This window comes from Oncorhynchus mykiss, chromosome 1 (genome assembly GCF_057628025.1).
Source record: "Oncorhynchus mykiss isolate SJ-2025 chromosome 1, ASM5762802v1, whole genome shotgun sequence".
NCBI lineage: Eukaryota > Metazoa > Chordata > Actinopteri > Salmoniformes > Salmonidae > Oncorhynchus > Oncorhynchus mykiss.
The window spans coordinates 87,119,285-87,129,284 of record NC_143022.1 but is presented as its reverse complement, the minus strand read 5'-3'; the positions used below and the strand labels follow the sequence as shown (position 1 = coordinate 87,129,284).

At 39.8% G+C, this 10,000-nt stretch overlaps 1 protein-coding gene across 2 annotated transcripts in view; it reads right to left on the bottom strand.

The window, feature by feature from the left end:
- The window catches only part of LOC110530893 (storkhead-box protein 1-like), a 46,458-nt gene that overhangs the window by 9,537 nt on the left and 26,921 nt on the right, over positions 1-10,000 (bottom strand). Inside the window, exon 1 of one of the 2 annotated variants that reach the window (XM_090243029.1) lies at positions 8,652-8,952. The exons of the other annotated variant lie outside the window; for it this stretch is intronic. The gene's annotated coding sequence lies outside the window, so the exon portion shown is untranslated. Of the gene's footprint in view, positions 1-8,651; positions 8,953-10,000 lie in introns of those variants that run through there. 2 annotated transcript variants of the gene reach the window in all.

The window sequence follows — 10,000 nt, the reverse complement described above, 5'->3', positions numbered from 1 at the left end:
CAATGTACTGTACGAAATCTCTTATCAAAACAAGCAATGTACTTTATGAAATCACTTATCAAAACAAGCAATGTACTGTATGAAATATCTTATCAAAACAAGCAATGTACTGTACAAAATCACTTATCAAAACAAGCAATGTACAGTACGAAATCACTTATCAAAACAAGCAATGTACAGTACGAAATCTCTTATCAAAACAAGCAATGTATTGTACAAAATCACTTATCAAAACAAGCAATGTACTGTACGAAATCTCTTATCAAAACAAGCAATGTCTGGTATGAAATCTCTTATCAAAACAAGCAATGTATTGTATGAAATCTCTTATCAAAATAAGCAATGTATTGTACAAAATCACTTATCAAAACAAGCAATGTACTGTACGAAATCTCTTATCAAAACAAGCAATGTACTGTACGAAATCTCTTATCAAAACAAGCAATGTCTGGTATGAAATCTCTTATCAAAACAAGCAATGTACTGTACGAAATCACTTATCAAAACAAGCAATGTACTGTACGAAATCTCTTATCAAAACAAGCAATGTACTTTATGAAATCACTTATCAAAACAAGCAATGTCTGGTATGAAATCTCTTATCAAAACAAGCAATGTACTGTACGAAATCACTTATCAAAACAAGCAATGTACTGTACGAAATCTCTTATCAAAACAAGCAATGTACTTTATGAAATCACTTATCAAAACAAGCAATGTACTGTATGAAATATCTTATCAAAACAAGCAATGTACTGTACGAAATCTCTTATCAAAACAAGCAATGTCTACAATCTTCTGATCTAGGATATATTTCTTCTCATACATCAAATAGTTTCTCATAGAGTAAACATGGACAGAGAAATCTAATCTCACACATAACAAGCTATAAATAAGGTTTATTTAAATCATACAGTACTCCTGTGATTTTGAAAGAGATTGACAGACAGACAGATACTCTAGCCAAAGGGTTCTTAAATTGGGGTCTGAGGATGTACTGAGGAGGTACTGAGAATCCCTGGTGAGGAGGGACTGCAGGGGGTCCACGGTCAGATCTGATTTTTTATTTTATTTTACATTTAAAGTTCTTTGAATTAATATTACTAACAACAGATTTCATTTAATAAAAGTACTTTTGAGTGACACTAAGTGGCAGTATTTTTACAACTAATGCCGGTCTGCCTGAGGCTGATGCCGTGCAGGTGTTTGTACACATGCTCTCATTCAAATAAACACATACAAGAACACACACATACATGTAATAGTGCCAGACATGCACACAGACATATAAAGTTGGCATTGCTGTTATGATTTTAGTTGTCCTTGATGTCCTTTGTTTTATATGTATTATTATTATTTATTTATTTTTGCATTGTTGTTTACTGTTTTCTTCTGTCTTTTCCTTTTTTCTCTTTAGTTCATTCTCTTGGTTGTTGGTGCATTGGGGGGTTCTGGGGGTGGGGAACGGAATTAATTGTATTTTTTCTTTTTTTTTCTTCCAGGGGGGGGATTGTGGGAGTGGTCTCGAATGGTTGAGGGACAGCCATTGGGGAACTGTGGGGGGATCTTGGAGGGTTCGGGTTTCACAAGCTTGCGATCATGAAAAAGGAAACTATGACATATATTTTATATCACTATCAGTATCATGCACACATAAGGATGGATCTGTTGCAGAAAGACTGATACATGTTTGATCGTGTCTTGATGCTGTATTGTTTGTCCTTCGTGTTCTAATACTTTAATGTTACCCCTTCCTTGTGTTTTTTTGTAAAAATAAAAACCTACAGATTTAATGAATTTGGACCAAGGGATCAGTGGAATAAGTTTAGAGTAGAGGTGGACCGATTAATCGGAATGGCCGATTAATTAGGGCCAATTTCAAGTTTTCATAACAATCGGAAATCTGTATTTTTGGGCGCCGATTTATTTATTTTAAAATAAAAAAATGTTTATACCTTTATTTAACCAGGCAAGTCAGTTAAGAACACATTCTTATTTTCAATGATGGCCTAGGAACGGTGGGTTAACTGCCTCGTTCAGGGGCAGAACGACAGATTTTCACCTTGTCAGCTCGGGGGATCCAATCTTGCAACCTTACAGTTAACTTGTCCAACGCAATAATGACCTCTCTCTCTCGTTGCACTCCACAAGGAGACTGACTGCCTGTTACGAGAATTCAGTAAGCCAACGTAAGTTGCTAGATAGCAATCAATCATAATCACTAGTTAACTACACATGGTTGATGAAATTACTAGATATTATCTAGCGTGTCCTGCGTTGCATATAATCTGGCTGAGCATACAAGCATACAAGTATCTAGGTATTTTACTGAGCGGTGGTAGGCAGAAGCAGGCGCGTAAACATTCATTCAAACAGCAATTTTGTGCGTTTTGCCAGCAGCCCTTCCTTGTGCGTCAAGCATTGCTCTGTTTATGACTTCAAGCCTATCAACTCCCGAGATGAGGCTGGTGTAACCAAAGTGAAATGGCTAGCTAGTTAGCGCGCACTAATAGTGTTTCAAACATCACTCGCTCTGAGCCTTCTACTAGTTGTTCCCCTTGCTCTGCATGGGTAACGCTGCTTCGATGGTTGCTGTTGTCATTGTGTTGCTGGTTCGAGCCCAGGGAGGAGCGAGAGGGACGGAAGCTATATTGTTACACTGGCAATACTAAAGTGCCTATAAGAACATCCAATAGTCAAAGGTTAATGAAATACAAATGGTATAGAGCAGGGGTGTCAAAGTCAAATGGACGGAGGGCCAAATAAAAAAATCAGCTACAAGACGAGGGCCGGACTGTTCGAATGTTCATTGAAACATTTTTAAATGACGCATATAGTCTAGTGAACCTAATTGAACCTACTGAAAACCTAACAAATATATTACAATATGATCAGATAAATAAAGCAATATTTTCTTATGGCTCTGTCAGTAATCTTTAATTTTCAACAGACACAAAAGACAAATTTCCTTTATATAAATATCCCCATAACATGAACATTAAATGAAAGAAACCGGTATTCAAGGCACCATCAGTAGACTATATTTTCTATTTTAGCAAAAGTGGGCTAAATTTACTTCAAAGAAAAAACAATAATAGCAATTTTCTATCATCCACTCAACTGAAATATTTTTAAAATATAATTGGATTGAAATACAAAAAAATAAAGTGCAAAAATCTATTAATCAAAAACAACACTTTGTTTAAGGAGAAGTAACATGCAGTGAAAACAAATATTAAATTTTAACTTTTAAACTTGAACTGAGTAAAAACTCTAAATATGTGATTGCACAGTAATGTTCACTTGTTTGAGGTTGAGGGTGATACTTGGTGGTGTCCCATCTTTTCCACAAGTTCATCAATGTTCGGGGTAAGGCTCTGAGCTGAAGAAATCCTCAGAATTGAGTGGAGGTGTTCAGCAGTAAGTCGACTTCTGTGTGATGTTTTGTTCAGGTTCATCAAAGAAAACAGTTGTTCACACAGGTATGTGCTGCCAAACATAGACAACGTTTGAGCAGCCTGGATGCGCAGCTGGGGCATTGTGCCGGGGAGGAAACGGGCGAACTCCGCAGCACCCACTGCCGCATATTTTGCCCTCAGTGCATCATTGCATTGGAGGTCAATCAACTCCATTTGGAGGTTTGGTGGTGAGCTTTCCACGTCAACAGCAAATGGGTTACCGAGCAGTTCCAACCTGCTTTTTTGTGCTTCAAAGTCAGCAAATCGGCGTCGAAAGTCAGCGGCAAGCATACCTATTTTATCAGCCAACTGTGTGCTCGGGAACGCACTGGTAGAGAGCTTCTCTTTCATGGTCTGGCAGCTGGGAAAGTGGCTCAAATTTTCTTTCCGCATCTGCGTCTCCCACAGAGTCAGTTTGGTTTTAAATGCCTTCACTGTACTGTACATATCAGAGATGACACGATCCCGACCCTGCAGCTGCAAGTTTATTGCATTCAGATGACTCGTAATGTCACACAGAAAAGCCATTTCACACAGAAACATTTCGTCTCGGAGTTGTGTTGTGTCTTTCCCTTTGCTGTCCAAGAACAGACAAATCTCCTCACGAAGCTCGAAACATCTTTGAAGCACCTTTCCCTGGCTTAGCCATCGCACCTCTGTGTGATAAGGCAAATCACCATGCTCCGTTTCTAACTCCGTCAGAAATGCCTTGAACTGGCGGTGATTCAAACCTTTGGCTCTGATAAAGTTAACTGTGCGCGTGATGATGCTCATTACATGCTCCATTTTCAAGGCTTTACCGCACAACGCTTCCTGGTGTATGATACAATGATAAGCTGTCAGCTCACCTGTCGCGTTTTCCTCTTGCATCTTTTCCCGTATCTTCGCCACCAGTCCGCTCCTGTGTCCACACATCGCAGGTGCTCCGTCGGTTGTCAAACCCACAAGTTTTTCCCAAGGCAGCTCCATCTCATTTACACATCTTGACACCTCTTCATACAAATCATGCCCCGTAGTTGTGCCATGCATAGGACGTAAAGCCAAAAACTCCTCTGTCACGCTTAGGTTGGAGTCCACTCCGCGGATGAAAATTGACAACTGGGCAATGTCAGAAATGTCGGTGCTCTCATCCACAGCCAAGGAATATGCAATAAAATCTTTTCCCTTTTTCACAAGCTGCTCTTTTAGATTGATGGACAACTGGTCTACTCTCTCGGCAATGGTGTTTCTGCTCAGACTCACATTTAAAAAGAGTTGCCTTTTTTCTGGGCAAACTTCGTCACAAACTTTAATCATGCAGTTTTTGATGAAATCCCCCTCCGTAAATGGCCGGGCTGATTTAGCGATCTCTTCTGCCAAAATAAAACTGGCCTTGACAGCAGCCTGGCCTTGTGATTTGGCTTTTTTGAACAGAGCCTGTCGAGATTTGAGGCCTCGTTTTAATTCCTCTGCCTTTTGTAGCCTTTGTTCCATGTCCATATTCTTGTTTTTGTCCGCGTGTTTCGTTTCATAATGTCGTCTCAGATTATACTCTTTCAGTACCGCCACACTTTCTCCACACAGAAGACACACAGGTTTTCCAGCTACCTTCGTGAACATATACTCCGACTCCCACCTTGTTTGAAACCCCCGGTTCTCAGTATCCACCTTCCGTTTTGCCATTTTTGATGGGTATCTGAAAGTTAATTTTACTGTGATGCTGACGACTGCTGTGCCAATAAATATTGAAATGAAGCAGCCTACTGCTCGGTGCGTCACCTTTGCATTGTGGGAAATGTAGTATTGGTGCGTGTAAAAGATCTGCGGGCTGCCGGCTTGCTGCGGGCCGGTTCTAATAATAAATCAAGATCATCCCAGGGGCCGTAAAAAACCTTCTTGCGGGCCGGATGTGGCCCGCGGGCCTTGACTCTGACATATGTGGTATAGAGGGAAATAGTCCTATAATTCCTATAATAACTACAACCCAAAACTTCTTACCTGGGAAAATTAAAGACTCATGTTTAAAGGAACCACCAGCTTTCAAATGTTCTCATGTTCTGAGCAAGGAACTTAAATGTTAGCTTTCTTACATGGCACATATTGCACTTTTACTTTCTTCTCCAACACTTTGTTTTTGCATTATGTAAACCTAATTGAACATTTTTCATTATTTATTTGAGGCTAAATTTATTTTATTGATGTATTATATTAAGTTAAAATAAGTGTTCATTCAGTATTGTTGTAATTGTCATTATTACAAATAAAAAAAATTGTCCGATTAATCGGTATCGGCTTTTATGGTCCTCCAATAATTGGTATCGCCGTTGAAAAATCATAATCGGTCGACCTCTAGTTTAGAGGGTGTAATACAATAGAATCTAATATTATTCATCTACAATGTATGTTCTTAACCCTGGGCAACATGGGCCTGGGAGGCTCGTAAAACTCCTTGTATTCCCCCAAAAGTTTGTATTGACATTTTTTATAAATGCACTGTACATTAAGTTTTAAAACTGCAAACTGTTCTTTCTGTCTCATGGCAAAATGTGTAGAATTGCAGGATATTACCTTTAAAGCTGCAAAATTAGCTCAGATGCCAAGAGGTGGGCCTTTAAAATGTTCCTTCCCAGGGCACAAGACTTGGTTTGTCCGGCCATACACTGCCGGAGTCATAGTAAAACTCCTTGTATGCTATTTCTATCTCACTCGAGTTGTGTTCTGGTAACGAGGGGGTCCCTGATGAATTTGCTATCACAAAGGGGATATAGGGGAAACACTGTTCTCTCCTATCTCTTTTCTGCCTGAATGAGGTTGATAAATGCCACATGTACTCTATTCACATGGCTGTGCTTCTGCTGCTTTAGGTCCGTCGGGTCAGTCACATGAGTCCCACTAGACTAGACGTGATTACATTACAGCCTAAAGGCCTAAAAACATATCTTACAGCCAGGCCCCTTCTGACTGCCTATACAACATCAGAGATAACACGGGGCTAGTCAGTAGTAATTACTACACTACAACAACACCACTAAGGAATGTATACTGGATTAGAGACATCTATTCAAAATGAAGATGCCTGGAGTCAAATCAAATCAAATTATATTTGTCACATGCGCCGAATACAACAGTGAAATGCTTACTTACAAGCCCTTAACCAACAATTAAGTAAGAAAAAATAATACATTTTTTAAAACTAAATAAATAATAAAAGTAATATACAGGGGTACCGGTACCGAGTCAATGTGCCGGTGTACAGGTTAGTCGAGGAAATTGAGGTAATATGTAAATGTAGGTACTGTAGGGGTAAAGTGACTAACACTGTTGCCTGTGTGGGCTTCATACTCAAACCATTGGAACCATTACCTTCCATAAGCTCTATTGATTTCACTCTCTCTTACACACACAGACACATATGCTCACACAAACATGTGCAGTCGTGCACACACATGCATGCACGCACACACACAGTCCCCCCCCCCATTCTAATCTCCAGACCCTAACGATGTGCTCCTCATTCCACATTCTCACCAGCTACTGAGGCAGGAGACTCTTCTACAGACACCGTTCCCTCTGGTTTGGCATTGATCGTCCTCTACATGGACCAGTGGTTCCCAAACTTGGGGTCGCAACCCCTTGTGGGGTCGACTGACATGAAAATGGTGTCGCGGGAAAATGTGCAAAGTCCTGAAAAAACCCTTGACTTCTTCCACATTCTGTTACGTTACAGCCTCATTCTAATATTGGTAACATTTTTCCAGCATTCTACACACAATGACAAAGCAAAAACAGGTTTTTAGAAATTTTTGCACATTTATTAAAAATAAAAAACAGAAATACCTTATTTACATAAGTATTCAGACCATTTGCTATGCGAGGATCTGCAGAGAAGAATGGGAGAAACTACCCAAATACAAGTGTGCCAAGTTTGTAGAGTCATACCCAAGAAGACTCAATGCTGTAATCCCTGCCAAAGGTGCTTGAACAAAGTACTGAGTAAAGAGTCTGAATACTTCTGTAAATGTTATATTTCAGTTTTTATTTTTAATTACTTAGCAAATATTTCTACAACCCTGTTTTTGCTTTGCCATTATGGGGTATTGTGTGTAGATTGATGAGGAAAAAAACTAATTTTATCAAGTTTATAATAAGGCTGTAACGTAACTAAATGTGGAAAAAGTCAAGGGGTCTGAATACTTCCCGAAGGCACTACATATTGTCTTTGTATCTCAAAATCCTTATAATGTGGTTAACCTTAAAAAATTGAATGAAAATTGTTCAAATCTAAAATATAATATTCAACAAGAGAGCGCCCTTAGACCATGGGAAAAGGCTGCACTTGATCGTTGCCCCAGAGACTCTGGGTTCGAGCTCAGGGTCTGTCGCAGCCGGCCGCGACCGTTGGCCTAGCGTCGTCCGGGTTAGGGAGAGTTTGGCCGGTAGGGATATCCTTGTCTTATCGCGCACAAGCGACTCATGTGGGGGGCCAGGCGCAGTGCACGCTGTGTTAAGAAGCAGTGCGGCTTGGTTGGGTTGTGTTTTGGAGGACGCATGGCTTTCGGATACCATGCGAAATTGGGGAGAAAAGGGGGTAAAGTTTAAAAAAATAATAATAATCCCCAGTTTATGCTGGATGTTAGCTGTGCTAGCTTTGAGGGCCAACATGACCATGCATTGATTTACATGTCGGGGGATGCTATACACGAGGACATATTGTTCTGTCTCACGATTCCCGAGCATGAAACAGCATATTGTGCTGCTTGGCTATATTGACGAAAAACAGATTCCATATGGGATTGAATGGTGGGATTTTGCACAGATGGGGCTCCATCTATAGGGACTCTGCACTTTAGTTATGAATGTGTCTCCCTCTGCCATATGGACACGGCAAAAGAGAGGAGCACAGAACTCATAGATATAAAGCAGTAGGTAACTTTGATTGTAGACTACATCAAACCACATCCACTGCGCGCACGCCTGTTCGCGAAACTATGTGGAGATATGACAATGTTTTATTTCACACCGATGCTTGGTGGGTATCGAGGGGAATTGTTGGAAAGATTTTTGTAATTGAGAGAGTAACTGTTGTCATTCACAATGGATGTAAAGAAAAACAGTCTTGGATGACTTTCTGTGTAATGACTCCATATCGTTTTCTTTATTTCAACACATATCATATAAATAAATACCTGATGCCACTAGAAAACGGACACTCACCGGACACTTTATTAGGTACACCACCCCGTTCACCAAAATTGATCGCTCCTACAGACAGTGAGTCACGTGAAGAAAATCATCTCGGAACGCACATCTCATTGACCCTTGTCACGGATGGGCTATTGCAGCAGATGACCACACCGGATTCCACTCCTATCAGCTAAAAACAAGAAGAGGCAGCTCCATTGGGCACACGATCACCAACACTGGACAACTGAAGAGTGGAAAAACATCGCCTGGAACATGACAGCTAGTTCAGTTGACTTGAGTGGCCTGCTCAGTCCCCAGCCCTCAACCCAATAGAGCATCTTTGAGATGAGACGGAACGGGCTGATCACAGCATGAACATACAACTGTCCAATCTGCAGCAAGTGTGTGAAGGAGGGTATGTGAGAGCAACTGCGTCAGCATGGACCAAAATCCCTGTGGAATATTTTCCTGACACCTTGCAGAATGCCCAAAGAATTAAGTTACTACTACTGCTACTATTACTACTACTACTACTACTACTACTACTACCACTACAATTATTACTACTATTACCCCTCATACTACTACTACCACTACTACTACTACTATTGCTACTACTACTACTACTACTACCACTACGACTACTACTACTAATATTACTCTATTACCACTACTAATACTACTACTACCAATACTACTAATATTACTACTATTACTACTACCACTACAACATTACCACTACTACTACTACTACCACGACTACTACTATTACTACTACAGCTATTACTACTATTACCGCTACAACTACTATTACTACCAGTACTATTACAACTACTAGTACTATTAATACTACTACAACTATTACGACTACTACCACTAATACTACTATTACTACTATTACCACTACTACTACTATTACCACTACTACTACTATTATGACTACTACTATCACCACTACCACTATTACTACTACTGCCACTACCACTGCTACTATTACTACTATTACTACCACTACCACTACTACTACCATTACTACTACTACTACTATTCATATTGCTGCTACTACTACCAATACAACTACTACTACTGCTACTACTACTATTACCACTACTACCACCACTACTATTACCACTACTACTACTACTACCACTACTATTACCACTACTACTTCTATTACCACTACTACTATTACTACTATTACTACTACTACCACTACTACAACTATTACTACTACCACTATTACTACTACCATTAATAATATTGCTTCTACTTCCACCACCACTACTACTATTACTACTACTATTACTACTACTATTACAACTACAGCTACTACTACTACTACTACTACTACTACAATTGCTACTATTACTACTACTACT